Consider the following 22,175-nt stretch of genomic DNA (forward strand, 5'->3'; position numbering starts at 1 on the left):
GCTTTTATGGCGTGGAACAACAGATCCCACTGGGGTAATTACCTATTAGATATAGTGGTGTCAAGAACTGATATGAACAAGTTGACTTTTGGAGAATGCATCCAAAAGTAATAATTTTAGTTTACAATCGTTAATACAGGACTGTTCTTCTTGACAGTCCTTAAATATCATGCTGATTTATGGCAGGAGGGTCACTCCCATTTTGTGATTATTCTGCCACTACCACAATAAGAGTAGTTGACACTTACATTGGGTACTCTTCTGAGAGGGCTTAATATGTATTATCTCATTTAGTCTTCATAACAACCCTCCGAGATAGATATAATTATTAACTATTTTACAGATGAGGAGATGAAGAGAGTTGAGTAAATCACTCAAGATATGCAGCTGGTAAGTGGCTTGCTCACTGCACTGGTCTACCTCTGCATACATGGCTGATGAGAAAAGATGCCCCTTCTTCTCTGTGGTAGGGTACAATGCAATGAGTTGATTTTAAATCCTTAAAACAGGGCAGAGATGCAGAAAACAGCATAAGTTTGCTAGCTTATTTGTGAGGAGACTCATCCTGATCACCCTGATTCTTACAGTGGGTCAAGTATCAAAATGACTGGGTGTCTCTTTTGAGCACACATAGTTTGGTTCATCATTAGTTTCAGCCCACAGAGTGAAAAGCTCGTTCAGTATCCATAAAAGCTCAGTCTTATTACATTGTTCTTGACATGTTTCCTCACAAGGTGGTGCCCATTGTGATAACTGTAGTGTACATTGGCCTAAAGTCTACTTGCTCCTTCAACTGAATATTGGATTGAGAAGTCCAGACATCTATATTGATAAAGAAAAATTAGCATAACGTTTCAAAAGAGTAGCCTAGTCATTAGGAGGCCTGTAGTTCTGGAATGTATATTGGTTAAACCCTGGCTGTGGAATCAGACGAGCTTGGATTGGGTGTGCAACCTTGAGTTTTGTATTCTAAGTCTTAATTACTTGAAAAATTTCTCTGTCTCACTCCTGAGATTGTTGTGATTAAATGAGATGATCAACATAAAGTGCTTGGTGACTGGCTTATTAAAAGCTTTCAATAAATATGTACTATATAAGACTGCTCATTAAAAAGGGTATAGACTATCTTCCGAGTCCATTCAGATAAAGAGTTAAAACAGTTTGCCAAGGATTGGGGCTCACCAGAATATTTCTGCATAAGTACAGTGTCAGAAGTTAAGTTCTCAAATGCCATTCATAGCTTTGGAAGAGTTTGAGGCTCTGATTAGCAAGCGCTATAGAGTTTTTTCCTTCCCTGGAAGGAACAAGGGTGGTTCCATGATAGAGCACTGGGCTGGCCCTCCGGAAGTGCTGTTCTAGTCCAATATGTGCCCCTTACCAGATCTTTGACCCTGGGCACACCATGTAAGGTTCTGGGCTTCACTGAATGAGCGCTGGTGTAGGCAATCTTTGAATTTTCTTTCAGCTCTCATATTCTCTTACTCTAAGTTACTTTAGGTCACATGAAATTAGATAAATTAGTGAATAAGGAAAAAAGCTGCCAGAAAAGAGCTGTGCCAGATGGTCACAAATAAAACAGAGAGGAAATAAATACAAAATAAAACAAAAACCCCAAAGTGGGTTGCTGGAGATTCTGTTTTTTTTATTCCAAAATGTCCACTAAGGGCCAAATGACTCTTCATTATCCTTCACTGATTTCTTTGGAGAAATGTCCTCAGCTCATTCAAAAGCCTAGGACCTTTTGCTTCCTTCCTTGATTGGAATAAAAAATTCTTTAAAATTCTTTCTTTGCAACAGCAGGAATGGCCCCGAGGGATGCAAGCACAGGAAATGTCTTTAGTTGTTGCCAATGGCAGGACAGTCCTTTTCTGAGTTGCCCTGAGCTGTCACAAGAGTGAGTATATGAATGAATCAAATGAACAGGGAAGATAAGTCCAAAGTACAGCTCCCCAAAGAACAGTTTTGTCTTGAGCAAAGGGTCATTTAAACTGGAGTTGTAGTTGGCGCAGTGCCTTGGAAAGATTTGTCACTTTCTCTCTACGATATTTCCTGAAAATTTTCCTTTCTATTTGGGAATTGTTCAAACTGGCTATCATTATTTACTTTAAAATAATGGTGACAGGGAGTGATGGCTAAATGTAGAGCATATTTTAGAGCTTATTTTCTGCCTTTCAAGGTTTCAAGGTAACAAGATTTTTTTCTCAAAAAATTGGCTCTCTTTTCTCCGTCACTGCTTTGGGAGCAGCAGTATTTCATGGCAGGCAGACATATCACAAATTATCTATACAAACCTCCTGGTTAACTGAGGAAAAGTGACTTGCCCAAGGTGGCATGCACAGTTAACTTCGGCCCCTAGCACTCAAACAAATATTTTCTCTACCACACCACATTTCCTTCCTATATTGGGCTGTGGCTTCCTAATTCTGACATAATCTTGAATTTACCACAGCAGTGACCATGTTTTAGCAACATTAAACTTTTGAACAGTGGAAAGATTTTTCCTATTTTCCGAAACCATAATTCCAAATAAGAGTGAGAGTAATGAGTTACTGTTGTCAAATCCATGAGATGTGTCTGCCAAACTCCTCGGAGGCTAAGAGACTCTAGAATAGCAAAGTGAGAAGCACAGGCAATGGGATTAAGGTTTCCACAACAGTTAGTGAACAAGTGAGCTCTATGTACAGGTAGTGGGCCTATCCAAGGGGAAAGAATATGGCAATCAGCTGTCTAAGAAGCAACAACTTTAAGGCTACAGTTAGTCTGGAGTAATCCTGCAGTGGGGCAAAAGTTTTTTTTTTTGACTTTATTTTGAAATAAGTATAGATTTACAGGAATTTGCAAAAGATACTATAGAGAGGCCCCATATACCTTTCTCTCCGTTTTCCTCTATGGTTACAACTTACATATAATTATAATATAATATTATGACTAGGAAATTGATGTTACTACAATACATAGATACAGTATGTTGTTTTATTGCATGCACAATCAAGATAAAGAATAGCTGTATCACCACAAAAATTTTCCTGCTGCCTTTTTATAGTCCCACTTTCGTACCCACCCCTCGTCAACTCCATCACAACTAACCCTTGGCAACTACTAATCTGTTTTCCATCTCTTTTGTTTTATCATACAGTATATGACCTTTTAATCTGGCTACTTTTTTTCCTGCTAAGCATAATACCCTTGAGATCCATACAAGTTTTTGTATGTGTCAGTAGTCCATTCCTTTTCATTGCCAAGTAATAGTCCATGGTGTGGATGTACCACAGTTTAACCATTCACCTTTTGAGGGACATTTTGGCCATTTCCTGTTTTAGACTATTACAAATAAAGCAGCTATGAACAATTGTGTGCAAGTTTTTGCATGGACATAAGTTTTTGTTTTTCTGGGATAAATGCCTGGAAGTACAATTGCTGAGTCATACGGCAAATGTATGTTTCGTTTTTTAGAAACTGCCAAACTGTTTTTCAGAGTGGCTGTGCTGTTTTATATTCCTACCTTTAATGCATAAGTGATCCTGTTTCTCTGCATTTTCAGTAGCGTTTGGTATTCTCACTATTTAGTCTTTAAGTTGGTTTTTTGTAGTGGTATGTTTTTGTGGTCCTAATTTGTATTTCCATAATGGCAACCATACTGAATATCTTTTAATGTGCTTCTTTGCCATCCATATCTCCTCTTCAGTGAAGCATCTCTTCTTGTCTTTTTTCCATCTGCTTATTAAATTGGCCATATTTTACTGTTGTTTTGAGAGTTCTGCATATATTCTAGATATGGATCCTTTGTTAAATTTGTTACTTGCCAATATTTTCTCCTAGTCTGTAGCTTATCTTTTTTTCATCCTTTTAGCATAGTCTGTTGTAAAGGAAAATTTTTAAAGTTTGGTGAAGTCCATTCATTTTTTTTTCTTTCATGGATCGTGCTTTTGGTGTCATGTGTAAGAGCCCTTTGTTAGTCTTAGGTCTTGAAGATTTTCTCCTGTTTTATCTTCTAAAAGTTTTACACTTTTATTTAAATCAGTTGTTCATTTTGAGTTAATTTTCATTTGAGGTATGAGCTTCAGGTCAAGGCTAATTTTAAAATTTGTTTTTCCCTTTAAAAAGACCCTCTCTGTGAAAATGGTCACATAAGTCCATATAAAGTTATTTTGCCTAATTCTCATATTACACAATGTTTATTAATAGGAAGAGCCCATTGCAAATAAATAAAAAGGGTAAAGTTAACTAAATATGATAGTTTTACTGAGTGGTTGAATATTCAAATAAGTGAGTGTTTGGGAATTTCAGGCAGAACACAAATCTAAGGGACACCTGTCTCTCCCCCAATTTTATTTCCTTATTGCTGTTTGAGTGCACTGTTCTTACTTGAAGTTGGACAGTAGATGCTACCTACAAAGCAGAAGCTAGAGCTGTGTTGGCCCAGAAGATTCTGAAGTAGGCCTGAAATTGCAGTTCCAGGTTCTACTTTAGGGCCTCAGTATGGGATCTCAGCCCGACTGCTTATTTAATACGATGTTGAAGAATGATTGCATGAAAAGGGTGTCTGATTTTTGGTTTTGAAGGGCAACATGACAAACAAGTAGTATTAGGGTGGGAGTCAGGAGGCCTGGAATATTAGGTGGGAGTCAGGAGGCCCTAGTAAGTGGTTTTAAACCTTTCTTAGTGTGGATAACCAATCTGAGCCCCAACTTTCTTTTTTATAAAACAAGGAAGTTGGACTCTAGCTGATCTCTAAAGCCCCTTCTAGATTTATATTTCATTGTTCTTTGAAACTTTTCTTATAAAGTGGACTGTGGTGCAATTATCATCTCTTACTGATTGGAATATAAAAGTTTGAACTCCTCATTATGAGACTTGATAATTGAGGTTTAATGATGTGTCTGTTAAATATAATGTGTTATGGAAATCTACCCCTTGATATAAAATACGCATTGCATTAGGTGTTTACATGCATCTAATGCTGTAGTAGATTCAATCTTTTTAAAAAACATTTGAGGGATTATAGTGGCATAGTAAATATCGTGTGTCCTCTCTTAGAATTGACAGTCCATTAACAATACTCAGTATTGTCGATGATATATGGACTGTTAATTTGCCTTGAAAAATATGCAAAATCAGTAACTGGTGGTAAGGAACCTTTGACTTATTTTTTTAAATTTTCTAAAAGAGATATCTGCATGATTCAGGTTGTGTCTTGTCTCCTTTACTTACATGATCTCAGTTATTTGTATAAGTTTTGAAAAGTAAAACAATTTCTTCTTTTAGATGAAACCTGTTAAAAGGTCTTCAAAATCTTGATTTGGGATCTGAACAGAAAAGAAATGGAAAACTGATCTGAGTTCTCAGGAAAGAAAAAGTAGCCATGGTTTTGGTAAAGTTTTAAGTGAACCGTGTGGAAAACCAGAAAATAACCTGTGTGGTTAGGGCAGTATATTGTAGGGCAAGTGGACAGCAGCTGAGTTACGAGAAAAGAGCAGAACTAATGCTGATTTTAACTGAACCAGAGCCAGATTAATTTGTATAAGGAGTGGAACACCCATGATCAATGACTGAATTTTTAAAATATGCAAATAAATAGGGACCATTACATTAAAAGTGAAGATCTGACAATGCCAAATGTAGGTGGTTTATAAGTTTGACAAGCAAAGCTCTGTTGCAGAAATACTTACCACGTCTCCTGTCATGCATATGTGAACAGGTATAATCCTCTTCTTTTAAGATAACATGAAGCTGTTTATCTGCCTCAGTGCCTCAACAGACAGTGACCACAGCTCTTCCAGCTTGTTTCATTTCTCTTTGACATCATTGCAACCTCTCTTCCTCTCTTTCTCTCCTTCCCTGATCCTCATTTCTCTTTCATTGCCTTAGGAGGCAGTTTAATGAAAACCCCATTTCTATCTTGGTGTGCTTTTTTTATGGAGATGTATCCTGGCACAGGAGAATGATCTAGATGCAAAGTGTCTGCAGCAGCTGAAACGTGTGCAATCCTGACATTTAACTCTCAGTGGGAGCTTCTCTGTCTTGTTATCAGAGTCACACAGGGCTGAACAAGTTCTGCCTCAATTACTTTGAGTATCTTGGCCTTAGTGGGTGGAAAGACAGTAATATCTTGGCAGGATAGGGTGTGAAGGCCACTCGTCTCTCCTACATGGAAGTCCATAGCATCATTACTCATTTGTAGGGAAAGAAATATTAGGCTGTGGAAGAAGTGGCTTTTGAGTAAATGTTACTGCTATATGATCCCCATTTTCTTTCCTTAAGACTCAGTGATGAAGCTCATTAAATTATACCCATTAAGAATATATTGCTCTTTACAGAAATGGGAGCTCAAATCAAGTTGTGTATGAAACTTAGATTACTTTTCTTCTACAAAAATTTCCACTGGGTTTGCATGCAATCCAGGTCCTAGGGAGCTTCCCTGCAGAGTTCAGTGTAAACCGATCCCATGCTGGGCAAGGGTGTCATCCTTCCAGACACAAGTGCTTGGTGAGCTTTTTATAGTCCTCTGCTGCAGATTCCTCCTCTTTTTCCTTCCTCATGCTAAATGAGGAGAATGAACAATCCTAATAGAATTTTCTCAGCAGTCAGCTTTCAGGAATAGAGTTTTTCTTTTCCTTTAACTTCTAAAGTCTGTAAACATCTGTTGGGAATTTTAACCAACTGTGATAAGGATAATAGGAGTAATGCTAGTACTACTATGATGTCATAGGTAAAAAATAAGCTTCTATCAGCTGTATTTCCCAGAATGGAAATAAAGGGCTTCTACTTGTAATTTAGTCTGTAATCATTTTAGATGTTCTTCTCTTTGCCAGATTCATCACTACTCCTTTAATGGTAAAAAAATTTGGTTTCTACCAAAAGTATTTATTATAGAATTTGAGTACAAAGTGATGTTAAGAGTCTGCTACTTTCTCCCGCCAAAGCAGAAATCCTTGCTATGATTTTTTCTGACTGATCATAATTCACACTGCTAGGGACAGAGAACTCATTGCTTTTCACTGCTTCATTCCATTTGTGGACAGTTCTAATTGCTAAAATGCCCTTTGTTATATTCGATCAAAGTCAACCTTCCTGTGATTTTGACCCTTTGGCATTAGTTGTTCCTCTGATAATACAATTATTTCTTCTTCCACTTAAGAGTCCTTGAAAATAAGAGGGATTTGTGACATCTTTCAGCTTTGGATGACTTGATGTTTTTATAAAGTATGTTCTATTTTCCTCCAAGTCATTGCTAACAATGTGAAAGAGAGGGTATATTATTTCTTTAAACAGATACATGGTTCATCAAATAACCACATTTATGTCTGTTGGAGTGTTTGCATTTAAACTAGAATGATGACTCACCTGTCTTAGAAACCTTGTTGGCTCCCCCTGCGCTTTTGCTCCCCATTCTATTCTTGCATATATCAGTATTCTTACACTTTGTGATTTGCTTCTTGTTTCCAGTTAGTTCCACATTGTTCTTGAGTCACCATCTCTTGTTTTCTGGACTTAATTGCTGTAGTTTGTGAAACTACCTGCCCACCTACCTCTCTCATTGCTAGTTATCACATGGGTGCCCTCAGGAGGGAATCCATTTGGGCCATTATTCAGTCGTGGAGTAATTTTCCTTAGGGCCACCTTCCCAACTTGTATCTTGCAGCAGTGGATTAAAGACGCTTGGGCAGGGCTTCACTGGACTCAAGTTGTCAAGCACATTCCTTTGTGTACCTCAGTGTGACATACAAATGCCATTCTCTGCATTCCTTGATGAACAAAAGCCTTAAGCATTGCCTTTAGAAACCAAAGTACCACTCACTTTTCTCCATCTTATCCACAAGTTAGATTTAGATATTTTGCTTTAATTAAAGATAAATGATGCAGTCGTTCAATCAAAAAAATAAATGAGGCTTTCTTGGCATGGCATGTTCTTTTTGAACCCGTTTTGGCTCCCGTGAACTTTTCCTATTTTTGGGGGAGGGTGTGTGGTATGGAAGGGAAGGCGAGCATTCTACCACTGAACCACCTGTGCACCCCTTCCGTGACCTTTTGGATTGAAAGAACTGGTGTGAGTGTGGCTGGTTGGTATTGGCAGTGTTCTGTGTGGATATCCCACACGAGTTCACCTGTGCGGTGTGAAGGCAGATCGCCTGTACTGATTAGACGTCTCTAGCTTTGGTCATATTTCAGACAATTTCAGTGAAATCTGGGGCTTGATGAATTGTTGAACCTTAGAAGTATCCTGATTTTCAACTGACAGGTACAGGTAAGGGGGCAAGTGTTAAGGGTAATGAAGTCAGTTTATCTAGAGCACTAAGGAACCTGACTACTCAGTAATGAACAGCTGTAAAAGAATTCTTGTTACTCTCTGACATATCATTGAAAAGATGTATTTAAAGAAAAGTTAAATCTCACTTTCTTTCAACTTCATCTATTCTGGCCATTTAAAAATTTGTGCTTATCAGATTAAAATTTAGGGGTAGGATCTGTTTCCTCCTTTGTTTTCTGTTAAACAGTTTTCCATAGTGACAAGTGCTAGCCGTGTTTAGGACGTTTCATAGCTGTCATTAGCAAAACTTCGAAGCAGCAATTCTTAAACTTGGATGGGTGTCAGAATCACTTAAAGTTCTTGTTAATTATTCAGATTTTTGGACTTTGCTCTGAGAGGTTTTGATTAAGTAAGTTGGGGTGGGACTCTGTAGTGTTTTGTAAAAGCACTCCTTGTGGATTCTCTTGCAAGTGGTCAGAAGACCAAACAGACGCATTGAATGTACAGGACAAAGCTTTCCTACTTACCAGCTGATGAATGCTTTGCATTGCATTGTCAAAAGATCACTTGCTTTGGAGACTTAATATTTCTCCCTTAGGATGCACATTTTTTTGTGCTATATTGAAACACAGAAACACCCAACAAACATCATTGCATGTGCTTTCTTTAATTTTGTACAAAGTCTGGTTGAACATTATATATTGTCTTTGGTTATGAAATTCAGAAAACACCCAACTTATTAAACTGGTTAGAATAATATTATTTTACATTTGTGTATAGCTATGCAAGTAAATAGTATTTTCATTGACATTGTCTCAATTGGTCTTTATAACTATCTGAATGGTTAGTGTTATTATTTCCATTTTACAGATGAGGAAGTTTAAGGTTATGAGTAAATGGTAGACCTGGTACCCTAACCTATGTTAATAATACTTCAAAATTGGGCAGCATTTCTTATGTGCCAGGGACTATGTTGTTGTACATTCTATTCATTCTCTCTGAATCTTCATAAGAACACTGTGAGGTGAGTTTTATTATTATTATTTTTAATCATTATCACCAGCTCTTAAAAAAAAATGGCTCTTGGTGAGGTTAAATAACAGTAACTTCTCAAAGTCATATGGCTAGTTAAGGGCAGAGCCAAGATTTGAGCTGGGTTATGCTCTTACCCTGAGTTGTGAAGATAGATTACATGGATTGATTACATTCTTCTAATTAGATGTCTCTGTTCTCAGAAGTATGGGTGGTAGTATTTCCAGAAAAGTTACCAGTATACTTTACAGCACATTGTGAGTATGTATTACACAAAGCCCTATTAAAACTTACACTAGAAAGAAAAGCAGAATTTAAGTTGGAGTTAATGGGAGGGAAAGAAAACTGCTTCAAAGTATAAAAATTCAAACTAAATGAAAAGAATTACAACATACATTTTTTAAGACTTGATAAAAACAGCATTTCACACTATACAGTTATTGGGAACTCCGAGAAGTGGGAAATGTGTATGTCATGGCCCATGTATGTTCTGATTAATGTTAGCTATTCTTTTGGGAGCAGCAGTAGGGTTTGTCCTGTCTGTGGACCTGTGTTCAGTATTGCACTTATAGGATCATATTTTCATTACTAATACCAACTGGCATTTGAGCTTTCATGTTATGTCCTTAGCAGTGATTGTCTTTATATCTTCAATGTACACTATCGCTTTTGTATTTTAAATGTGAAATTTGCTTTCATTAGGTACATCTTTTGTGTTATGCTAGTGCTTTTCCCCTAATTATAGAAAAGTCTCATTGATATTGTATTTATGTTGGGATTCTTTGTAAAAGTTCAAGACTGAAATTTTTGGCCTTGTAGTTTTGTTTATAACCCAAAGATCACTTTCAAAAGAGAAGACATAACAAAATGAATACATTTTCTTTGCCCTGAGGCCTACTCTGAATTATGGTTCAAAACAAAGTACTTGCTGGTAACTATTCTTGGTAAAAATTTCACCACGATTCAGTGTGAATTAGTGACTTGCATGTTTTTCATCTCATGTTAAATTTTTTATCATGATTTTATCTCACCTATTACGATGGTGATAAAAATTCCCAAGAACTACTGTAGTGCCTTGTCTTGACATTTTTCAACTCTCTGTCCACCACAGTGCATTCGGTAACTGTCCATATCCTTCTGACTTTTAATACTTACCAATTGCATATTAATATCTCTTGGTTCTGGCAGTGTTGGGGAATGTGCCAGAAAGGAGCAGCGTGCAGAGCAACTTCATACTCGGGTTGATTCTGTTTTGTGAGTTGTCCTACTTGAAAGCTGTGAATGGAAAGAGCCAAGATGCCTCAGTTCAGGCCAATGTTCTCTACATGTTTTTCTTTAAGGAAGGGCCCCTACAAATGTCAGAGGCTTTTTGATGTATAAGTGAGTCTGTGCAGCACTTGATAGTCTGACTTGAAAGCAAGGAGTTAGGGAGCAAATGCTGGGTAGAGCCTAAGAGGGCTTTCAAGAAAATCTGAAGCCATCAGGTCAGTATCTTCCCTCAGGACATCTTGTGCAGGTCAGTTATTTATCCAATTCAAAAATTTCCATGAAATGGTATATAGAGCTCTATAGTTTTTTCCTCAATCTATCCTATAGGTAAGATAAAGTAAATTCTAATTCTCTATTTTTCTCTTTTTAGGGGCTGACCTAAAAACATCTTTCAGTGAAATTCAGGCTCCTTCTTGAGTGTTAGGGTGGCTGGTGGAACTGCATTCTAGGTTTTCAGACTTTAGGGACTTACGCTAAGACCTGAGCTGACCTCGAGAATGTACTTTGTCATGCCTTTGGGAATAATACTGAGCAAAGCAGATGGGGAAACAAGGATTCCAACTCAGACAGGAGGACGTAATTGGGTTAAGTAAGAAATGATTCTTTTCCTTCTAGCAGTTGGACAAACTAAGGGGAAAACATGAGAGAGGAAATAAAACTCCTTTTAAAGGGAAAAGTAATAGAATAATTCAAAACTTTTTATTGAAGGAAATGGAATCTCTTTTGACTCTAGATTGAAATGTGTGTTGGATGTATAGTATTTATTGCAGTCAGAGGATTTGTTTATATGACTATGGCACTGGTCAGCCATGCCAATTACTTAATTAATAACTTGTTAATGGATATCTGCTAGTACTATACTGCATACAAAACTAAAATGTTCTAAATTTTCTTACATAAGAACTAAAATGTGATTATATAAGAGAGACTCCCTGCTTCCAAGGAGTCTTATAATCTAGGCAGGGAGAGATGTACATATGACACAAGTTGAGATCTCTTTCCAAGTAATATAAGTGGAAAAAAAAGAAATAATATATTTTTATTATATAATAATAAAAAAGAAATAATATAATATTAATAATAATATAAAAAAAGAAATAATATAATTTAATAACTTAAATTACTTGCCAAGTAATATAAGTCTTATAATCTTGCCAGGGAGAGATGTACATATGACACAAGTTGAGATCTCTTGCCAAGTAATTTAAGTGGAAAAAAAAGAAAACAGTGCAACTTGAATACCTAAGTATTGAATGATGAGGGGAGTGGTGCTAGAGGTATGGAACTAGCTGAGGAAGGATTATTTCAAAGAAGAACTGAATTTTGAACTTGACCATGAAGAGAGAAACATACATTGTCAGGCAGAAGTGAGATGACATTTCAGTTGTGAGGGAAGAAATGTGCAAAAACACTGATTTTGAAATGATAATAAGTCATGTGTGGTGGTTGTCAAGCAACCTGACTTGGTCAAGATGAAACTGCCATGACTGTGGATAATTTGTGATGAATTTGACTCAGTAGATATTAGGAAAGTACAACAAGTTCTTGAATACGAGCAATGAACTGAAAAGGATGGATATTGATAATTGCTTAGGCAGCAATATCTAGGATGGATTTGAATAGTACATCTAAAGGTAGGGAAAGGGTTAGGGGGCTGTTTATCAAGTAATGAGTTATGCAAGTTGCTGAGTTGGAAAGAAAATGAGCTCAGGTTTTGAGATGTTATGTTTCAGATGTCAGCGATTATTGCCTGAGATGACCAGTGGGTAACTGGAGGTGGGATCACAGCTTGAAAAGTCAGGCCTTGAACATTGAGTTTTGAGGCAGCCGTGCAAGGTTTGGTAATGCCTGTGGGTTATGTGTCACGGTGGTGAAAACTGAAGGAGAAATGCAGACAGCCAAGTTTTGAACCTTAGGAGCTGTTGCCAGCCAAAGGGGGTGGAGGCAAACAAGAACAGCAGTCAGCAAATGAGACAAAGCAGTAGTAGAACACAGAGAACACTCAGGGAAACCATGCGAGAAGAAAATTTCACAGTGCTAAATGAAGCATAGAGGTCAAGGAGATTGAAAACTTAAGAAGGCCCTATCAGATTTGCCAAGGGAAAGGTCTTTGGAGACTTAGAAAAATTTGTTTCCAGTGAAGTTTCAGTGCAAAAGTGCATGAGGGATTTTCTAGGTACTCTGCATGACAAGGGGATTAATGTTTAATAAATAAATCCCTTCTGTAATTGCTTTGGCACATATGACTGAGTATCTGGGTCTTCAATACTCCAAGGGAAATTATGAGGTCACCACAGAAAGGAATTGAGGTTAAATTTCTCATATTATACAAACCTATCAGGTGATTGGGTGTATGATGTGGGAGAGATTGAGTCTGAGAGAAACTCAAAGCTGAATTGTTGGGCTTGCTTGGATTCACAAGATCATACTGCCTCTGGGGAGAATATTTGGAAAAATGTGAACCCCAAGCAAGGTTTGAAAGCCTTTTCGTACAGATGCTTGATGGATGCTAATGGATAAACTTGGAGTATTTTTTTTTTGCAAATGTTGAGTTGTGGAAAATAATGAGAATCAAATTAAAGTTTACCAAGTAATTCACATTAATTTACATGGAGTGGAGGCACCAAAGAAATTTTGGTCAAGATTGAAACAAGATTTTAAATTTAATGACCTAGAATTAATGTAATACCAAAAGAACAGAATCATTTTGTAAGAAATGACAGTCTGGTTGAATAAATGTAGGTGATGACCAGAGGTTCTATATGGTGATGGACTCAGATTTTATAGGCGGGAGATACTTTCTGATGACTTTAGGTGAGATATTTGTAGAGAGAAAGAAAACTAACTCTTCAATTTATCTTCTGCTCGATTAATGTAGTATTCTTATTAATTGTAAAACATGAAACTATAACGTGATCTAACTTAGATATAATCAGATGAAAATGTAGTGCTTTTCTGGTGAATTAAATGTGAGTTTAGATTTATAATCACTTCACATTAAAAAATTGAAAAGAAATTGAGGTAAGGATGGAATTAATACAGTCTCTTTTTGCCTCTATTTTTCTTAATGTTCAGATGGTAGTTGCCAGAACTTGGGGGCTAAATACATTTTTATAACAATTGTGAGCATGACTAATGTTTCTACAGATTTTCATATTCTCTGCATTAAAACCTACATTGCTTTAGCTGTTTTTTTCTGCTATAAGATATAGAGTTTTCCAGTGTTTTATTGAAATGTAATTTCAATGAATGAACTTGAAACTATCCTTAAATTTGAATTGCATGAAATTCCTAGATTTTCATGGTTAACTACTCAAGTTGATACTTCACTGTATTCATGACAGTGTGTACCTTCTTGATTTTCCCACAGCTGCAGAACAGAATAGGATGTATGTTCAGTTGAGCCTATAATTTTCAAATGCTCTAGAAGAATTTTTGTAAAATTTACCTAGTTGAACTCTACCTTGTTGCTAAAAAGATTCAAGGTGGCATATAGTTGTTACATAAACTACAAGAATACAAAATCAATGAGAACAATAGGAAAATGAAAGGGATGGAAAGATAGGGATTAAATGGAATTAAGAAAGAACAATTATAAATCATTGAGTAGTTGTGGTCAGGTCACGTGGTGTACCTGGGGTTCACATGTCTTTAGGTTTTCTACCAGACAGGGCAAAACAGAAAACTTGATTAGTTACTCAATTTATAGAGACAGCAACTTGAAAACATGTCAGTTACTTAGGAGAAGTAGAACTATTCACAGTGCAATATCCAGAAAGAAATAAAGAGGACCTTTATAGTGCAGTCAGCAGTGATGGTGATTTACACCCTTAACAACATCTTGATTGGAGAGTAGTCAAGGTCCCTGAGCTCCACTGAGTCGGTTCCATGAGTCCACAGACTGATGGTGTCACATTAAAAAGCCCTTCTGCAAAGTCAGTTCAGTAGCGGGGCTTCAGGATCAATTCGATAATATTTTTAGGTCTTATGTCTGGGATAGCCATTTTTCTTTCCACAGATTGTGTGAACTCCAAGACATACATTACTACTTATGACATACATCTGTCACTTTTAAGGTAGGAGCACTCTTGTTGAAAGCATTCATTGTGTGAGCCAGCCTCTTACTGTGAATCAGCAGGAAAGGTAAGCTTTCATAACAGCGGTGAAGGGTGAGGTAATTATGATACAGTCAGCTTTTGGAGTCTGTGATAAAGGAGGGTCTTCAACCCGCCAGTGGACATAAGGGAGAACTTAGCTTGATAAAAATTTCCAAAAATAGTTTTCATGTTCCCTCAATGCCAGGAGTTTATTAGTAACTACGTAAATTATTTCTGGAATTAGGTAGAACATTCATAAAAATAAACCAAATAAAATACTAATAAGATTTCTGACAATTTAAGAGTTAATTAAGCAAAGTCTCCCAGTTAATAAAGGTTTCTTCTGTGATGCTGTCTAGTGCTACAGAGGAACAGGTTCCCACTGACAGGTGTGACACACGTCTCCTCTCTCCAGAATGGTCTGTTCGTTGTATTTCCCTTGGCACATGATTCAGTTTGTTGAAGACCTTGGTAAACTCATCATATTAGATCATGGGTTGATGTAAGTTCATGTTTGGATACTTTTAAATTGGTTGGGACCTACCTAGGGGAAGAATGTATGTCCACAGCTGGCTCTGAAAGAAATTAAACATGTTTGAAATATTTTTTATGGCAGTGAAGTAGGTGGTAATATTTCTTTTGTGATGAATTAGCAAGTGTGCCTGTTAGTAGAGCATTCCTGAACACATGATGAATCAGAGACTGATTAGCTATAGGTTAATAAGTAAGGCATCTGGAAGCTGCTTGTGAGAGAGATTTTGCCATTAATTAGAGAAAATACATATGCCATTCATCTAAGGAACTTATGACAGGAATCACCTCTCACCAAATTGATTTCTCCCTTATTCTGTCTTTCTCTTTTAATTTAATTGTTTTGACTTGCTGCCTTGAAGGTAGTTGGCTTTAGTCAGCCATGATATGAAAGAACAAATGGTACCCATAATTGTTATAAATGCATTATTATGTTTAGAGTTATATTTAATTTAAAACACAAGTCACTGTTCAAAAAGACACAGTTTATTTAGTATTTTCCTCCGCCAAAAATTCAATCTTATTCCATAAAACAGATTCATTACAACTCATTGTCTTTCTAAAACCTTTGTATAATTTCAAGCATTTAACCATGTTGATACACTTATTCAAATCTTAAGTTTTTAGGTATGGTATGGTTGACTGGGGAAATAATAATTTCAGTGATGGAAGTGGGTAATTCCAGAAATGGAGTTCATTTCTGTAAGGAGAGAGAACTGGCGATGTGGGCAGTTGGAGATGAAGGACTCAAGTTTGGGAAAGTCATGATGGTAGAAGTGGATTTATGATTTATTCCCTTAATTTTATTTCAAAATTTTTTTTATGGAAAAAGCAATACATATATATCTATAAAAAATATAATTAACATTGATAAGCTAAAAGAAGAAAATAAAAATTCCTTAGGATCTGTAGATAACTATTAATGGCTTGGGTATATACTTACAAGCATATATATATTAAACACATATGTTTGTCAAAAACCGTACCCCATTATGAATACCATTTCTATAACCTCTCTTCTCCCTGCTCTCACAGTGTCTCATGAACATCTCTCTAGATCATTATATAGTTTTATAACCTAGCATCAATTTTAATGACAATTGCACAGATTGTATAATAATTTATGTAACTGTTCCTTTGTTTTGGGGAACTTAGCATATTTCTTAATTTTGGTTACTGCAAATAGTACTTTGATGAGCAGATCCATGGTTATTTCCTCAGAATAAATTCCTAAAAGAGGAACTTCTGGGTCAAAGGGTAAGCAGAACTTCAAACTTTCTGCCAAGCAGTGTCATAGTTATCCTCCTCAAAGTTTACACAATTAGTGGTATGTGAGAAGGCATATTGAGATGGCATTCTCTTTAGAAGTAATAACTGAAGCTTTGCCATCATAATGTAACTTGGAGTGGTTGACTGGTGTAGAGTCTGGGACCACTTTCTTGTAAGTTGGAATATTCTTCAGCTCCTACTCTGTTGCATCTGATGACATTTTTGGCCAATGCTTCTTTCTGAGCTTCATTAGAATTTAAAATCATGTTCCTGGATCAGCCATATACTGCAGACAAGGGGAAAACTCCTCTTTTCCACACCTCGCCATTCCTTCAGGTTTTACTCTGTCATGCCTGATCATTGACTTTTTGCCCTGCTTAGATATAGATTCATTTACTCTAAGATTTTATCTAGCACACAGAAACCTAGAACTGCTGCTATAACTCTCTATACTTAAAAATGAAGAGAAATTGTCTTTTGATACTGGGGGAGAAATTAGACCCCAGAGCTGAAAACTTTAGGTGTTTATCCAGCAACATCTGGACTGGTTCACCTTTGTTTTGGAATACATTCTTATTTTTTTTTTAATTTTTTGATTTTTAAATAATTTTAAAATTATAGGACAGTCAAAAAAATAATTCTAGCCCCATACAGAAAACTCCAACATCCCCCATCCCTCGACCTTTTTGCCACCTTTGCTTTATCCTTCTATCGTCTATTTCTGTATCTAGCTCTATAACTCTCTCTGTACTATCTATCTATGTATCTATCTCTATCTATCTGTCTATCCTTTTTCTATGTATCTATCTGTCTATACCTCATCTACTTATTTTCTGAACATTTGTGAGCAGGTTGCACATATAGTCCCTGAACACATAGCACTTTCATGTACATATCCTGTGAAATGGACAAGGGTATTCACTTATGTCATCAGCTTAAGTGCAGTTATCAAGTTCAGGAAATATAACATTGCTATAAAGCTCACATTCTATATTCCAATTTTTAATGTGCTTACATCTTTTTTGAGCCTTTTCTTCTCAATTCGTAGCTCCTATCCAATATCATATGTTGCATTTAATTGTTGTATCTCTTTTTTTAAAACTTTTTTTAGTTGTAAGATATAATAAAGAAAAAAAGCAGTAATTTTCAAAGCACACTTCAACAAGCAGCTACAAAACAGTTCCTAGAGTGTCATATTTCTTTAGTTTCTCTTTTATTTTGTTAAATTGTGGAAACACATGTGCAACATAAATCTTTCCATCTCAGTCCCTCTCAGGCATACCATTCGGTGGGATTAATCGCATTCACAGTGCTGCCGTGCTCTCACCACCGTCCATTAATAGAACTTTCCCTTCACCGGAAACAGAAACTCTGCACTCATTTTGCATTAACTCATTGCCCAATCCCCCACCCCTAGTAAACTTTCCTCTACTTTTTGTTTCTATGAGTTTGCCTATTCTCTGATATTTTCTTTGGAATTACTATGGGGTTTAAAATTAAAGTATTAAATTTATAACAATCTTGCTAGCTTTGATACCAGCTTCACTTGAATAGCATACATAAACTATGTTCCTACCCTCTCTCCGTCCCCCAACTTTATGTAGCTCTTGTCACAAATTATGTTTATATGTTATGAGTCCCAAACCATTTATTTATCTTTGCATTTCATGCATTTACTTTTAGATCCTGGAGGAAATGGAGTTATCAACTATAAATATAATAGTACAGGTATTTATGTTTACCCACAACATTATCTTTACTAGAAATCTTTAGTTCTTCATGAGCCATCAGTCAGTTGTCTAGTCCTTTCCTTTCAACCTGCAGAACTCCCTTTAGCATTTCTTGTAGGACTACTCTAGTGGTGATGAATTCTCAGTTTTTGTTTGTTTATCTGGGAATGTCTTAATCCCTACCCTTGGTTGTTGTTTTTTCTTTTTCTTTTTTTTTTTTTGGGAGGTGCATGGTCTTGGAATCAAACCCTGGTATCCCACATAGCAGGCAAGAATTCTACCCTTGCACTGCTCCCTCACTTGCTTTTTGAAACAGTTTTGCTGAATAAAGAATCCTTGGTTGGCGAGTTTTTTTTCTCTCAGCACTTTAAATATGTCTTTCCACTGCCTTCTTACCTCCATGCTTTCCGATTGGCACTTAATCTTATTGAGGCCTTTTTTGTGACATGTTGCTTCTCTCTTGCAGCTTTCAGACTTCTCTATCTTTGGCATTTGATGGTTTGATTATAAAATGATGTGGTGTGAATTTATTTGTGTTTATCCTCTTTGTAGTTCTTTGAGCATCATGGATGTTTATATTTATATTTTTCATTAAATTTGCAATGAAAATTATTATTTTTCATATTTTCTCTTCCCCTTTCTCTTTCTTCTCCTTTGGGGACTCCAGCAGTGATTATATTGTTTACTCTTGATGGTGTCCCACAGGTTCCTCAGGCTCTGTTTACTTTTCCTTATTTTTTCTTTCTGTTCTTGAGACTGGATGAGCTCAGTTGTCTTATTTTCAAGTTCATTGATTCTTTTTTCTACCAGCTCCAGTTTGCTGTTGAAACCCTCTAGGCAATATTTTATTTCTGTTATGGTGCTTTTCAGCTCTTTTTTTTTTTTTTATTCCTTTTAATAATTTCCCTGTCTCTATTGATAGTCTCTTTGTGTTCATCTGTTGTTTTCCTTTGGTTTTTGTCTATGTTTTCTTTTACTGCTTCAAGTGCAATTAAGACCATTTTTTAAAGAAAAATCTTTGTCTGCAATGCCCCAGGTCTGATGCTGTTCTTAATCTTCTCCTTTGCCTGGGCCATCACTTCCTGTTTCTTTGTATGTTGTGTAATCTTTTGTTGAAACCTAGATAATTTGCTACTTTAATATGTTATCGCTGGAATTTAAACTCTGAAGTGTCTATTCCTTACTTGCATCCAGCTAGTGTTATGACAGAGCTTTCTTGGAATACAAGGAGCTAATAAAAAAGAAAAAAGTAGGGAAAAAAGAGAACATCTTTCCTAGTATTTGCAGATTGACCTGTGGGAGTGCGCTCCTTCATAGCTTATCCGTGTAATCAGTTTTTAGAATAGCTCCAGGCCAAAGCGTAAGGGCCTCCTTGGTCCTTTCTGTGCATGTTCTGTGTCTTGGGTATGAATGTCTGGCCCTAGAATTCCCCTGTTTATTTGGATATGAATGTTCCATCTTCCCTAGGAAGCAGTTCCCATAGTTCCGGGCCCTGCACTGTGTGTCCTACAGTCAGCAATTCCTTGCCTCCGACTCCTGCTTGACGGCTCTCCCACAGCATTCTGCAGGAGCATGCTGTGTCCCAGCTTCTACATGCAGGGCAGATTCTGGCACAGTGAGACCCTCAGGCCATCACCAGACATACATGCTTCCAGTATGTACACGAGGGCTACTCTGCTCTCCCTGGAGCTAGGATCAGGGACCTGCACTGGAAATGTGGGCCAGCTTCATGCCAGGCTGGTGAGGTGAGGACAGAGGGGCCAGCCGGGCGCCAGGAGATCCTCCTACTACTAAGTGGCTTTTTTCTTGATTGGTTGCTTTTCCTATTCCAGAAAATGGTTATTGTTTTGTGAGAAATATATTTCTTCCAGTTGCAGCTGGTTTTTCAAAAGTTCAGTGGGAGGACAAAGTCCTGAGACTTCTCTCCATGGATTCTTTTAATACACAGAAGAGACTGTTAAGGTTTCTACCTTGATTTTCCTCAGAGAGGAGGCAATCCTAGAACCCATTCCCATTCATAATTCTTCAGAATTGATTGGTAAAGAAAATCTTGGAAGACACTCCTGCCTTTTCACTTTGAGGAAGCCTTAATATCACTTATCTTAAATTGAAAATTATTCATCCACTGCAGCATCTACTCTGTCCTCCGTTTCTATGGCACATCATGTATCATTTAATTCATGTTTCTGTATCTTCAGAGGTCCTGCTTTGAACCAACTGTTTAAAATTTTTTCATTTTCTTTCTTTCTTTTGTATCATACAAATAAAGCTTTAATGAGTTTTCGTTCATGTAATTCAAAAATATGAAGTAAAAAACAATGTAAAACAGTAAATAATGGGGCAGAAAATTAAAGCCTCCCTTTGCTCTTGATCCCCTCTGCAGAGGTATCCTCCTACTCCTTTGTCTATGAATGTACATACCTGTAAGTGTACATCTAGAAAGAAATTAATTTGTTTTTTCACAATAGATGTAATTAGAAATTGGTCTACCTCATGTGCCCTTATAGACAAGCTGAGAGTCTAAAAGTCCAATTTGTGCCTGTTAGTGGCATTCAGCATTTCTGTTATAAGAAATAACTGGAGAAATGGCAAAGCTCTAGGCTATTTGAACTTATTTTTATTCAGAGTTGGATGCATTTTCCGGTTTGAGGCCATTAATTACTTTAAGGAAGAGAACTAAACCATAATGTTTTAAACATCAAAAAAGGATTTGGGGAGACAAATATGATTTGATCATTTTTATTGATTACATGTACTCTCTCATTATTATTTTCCTAACGTTAAAAAGTGGCTTACTTATTTGTATTTAGTATTTCTTGGAGTCGATAATCTCAAACAATTCTCCTCTTATTACACATACTTGTGTATCTTTCTCAGGTTAAAATGGAGAAGTATTTTGTCCTTCTGGACTTGTCAGTTCACAGACATATCAAATTGCCTAATTGGCTGGGTGATAAAACATAGGAAATTATGCTCCATTGGATATTACTTAGTTCTCTCATATCATCTGGATTTTAAGGTATTATTGGAAAAAAAGTCCCCTAATCTTTTATTAAAGATAAAAGCAAGTTCTTACAAAGTATAGGCTGTTTGCAGGACTGAGAAGTATCGGAAATATGTCATCATGCAGCTGACTGCCCATACAAATGGCTCAGCTTAGTTGCACTCGGTGGCAAGAGATGTTCTGAGATTTCCCATGTGTTGGGAGGGGGCCCAAGACAAAGAAGTCCTTGTAAAGTCCAGTTAGAGGCTTGGCTGTGGGACAGAGTCCTTGAAGAATCTGTGTTAACTATGCCCTGCCCAGCGGCATGCTGCCACGGTCCTTGTACTGTGAACCATCAGCGTCATGGAATGAGTTTGTTTCTCCAGGTAGATACCGTGAGCTTCTTTTCCTTATTAACTCCATTTTTATCCCTGCATGCTGGAGCTGCCCTTGTGGCATTATCTACCTTCTCTGGAAAGTCATATTGCACATTCATTGTTAAAAACCGCTTACTCTCTATTGTTTTATGTGTGGTTGTTCCTGAAGAAATAAATACTTATCCTTGCATCTCCCCTTCATGTTTGAGATATATATTTCACCAATACATTAATTTCTTTTGCAAAGTATAGAGAGAATAGTATTTGGAACCAGAGGAACTGAGTTCAAGTTCTGCTTCTGCCATTTAATAGAACTATAAACTTTTTTTTTGTATGCTGTATGGCGGGGTCACCTTCATTATTTTTCCATGTGAGTATCCCATTATTGCAGCACCATTTGTTGAATTTTTTTTTTTTTTGTTCTTTTTTGGAAAGTGTGTGGACCGGGAATTGAACCCAGGTCTCCCACAAAGAAGGCAAGAATTCTACCACTGAACTACCCTTGTACCCCAGCACTATAAACTTTTTGAGGCTCCATTTCCCTTTCCCATCTTGGTTGGGACTTGTGGCCCTCAAATGACATAATGTCTTTAAAAGCATTTTGTGACCTCTAAACTGTCACACAAATGTTAATTATTA

At 36.8% G+C, this 22,175-nt stretch overlaps 1 protein-coding gene across 4 annotated transcripts in view; it reads left to right on the plus strand.

The window, feature by feature from the left end:
• Positions 1-22,175, plus strand: part of SLC4A4 (solute carrier family 4 member 4) — a 434,558-nt gene that overhangs the window by 84,806 nt on the left and 327,577 nt on the right. The window lies entirely within an intron of this gene.

This window comes from Tamandua tetradactyla, chromosome 19 (genome assembly GCF_023851605.1).
Source record: "Tamandua tetradactyla isolate mTamTet1 chromosome 19, mTamTet1.pri, whole genome shotgun sequence".
In the NCBI taxonomy this organism is placed as follows: domain Eukaryota; kingdom Metazoa; phylum Chordata; class Mammalia; order Pilosa; family Myrmecophagidae; genus Tamandua; species Tamandua tetradactyla.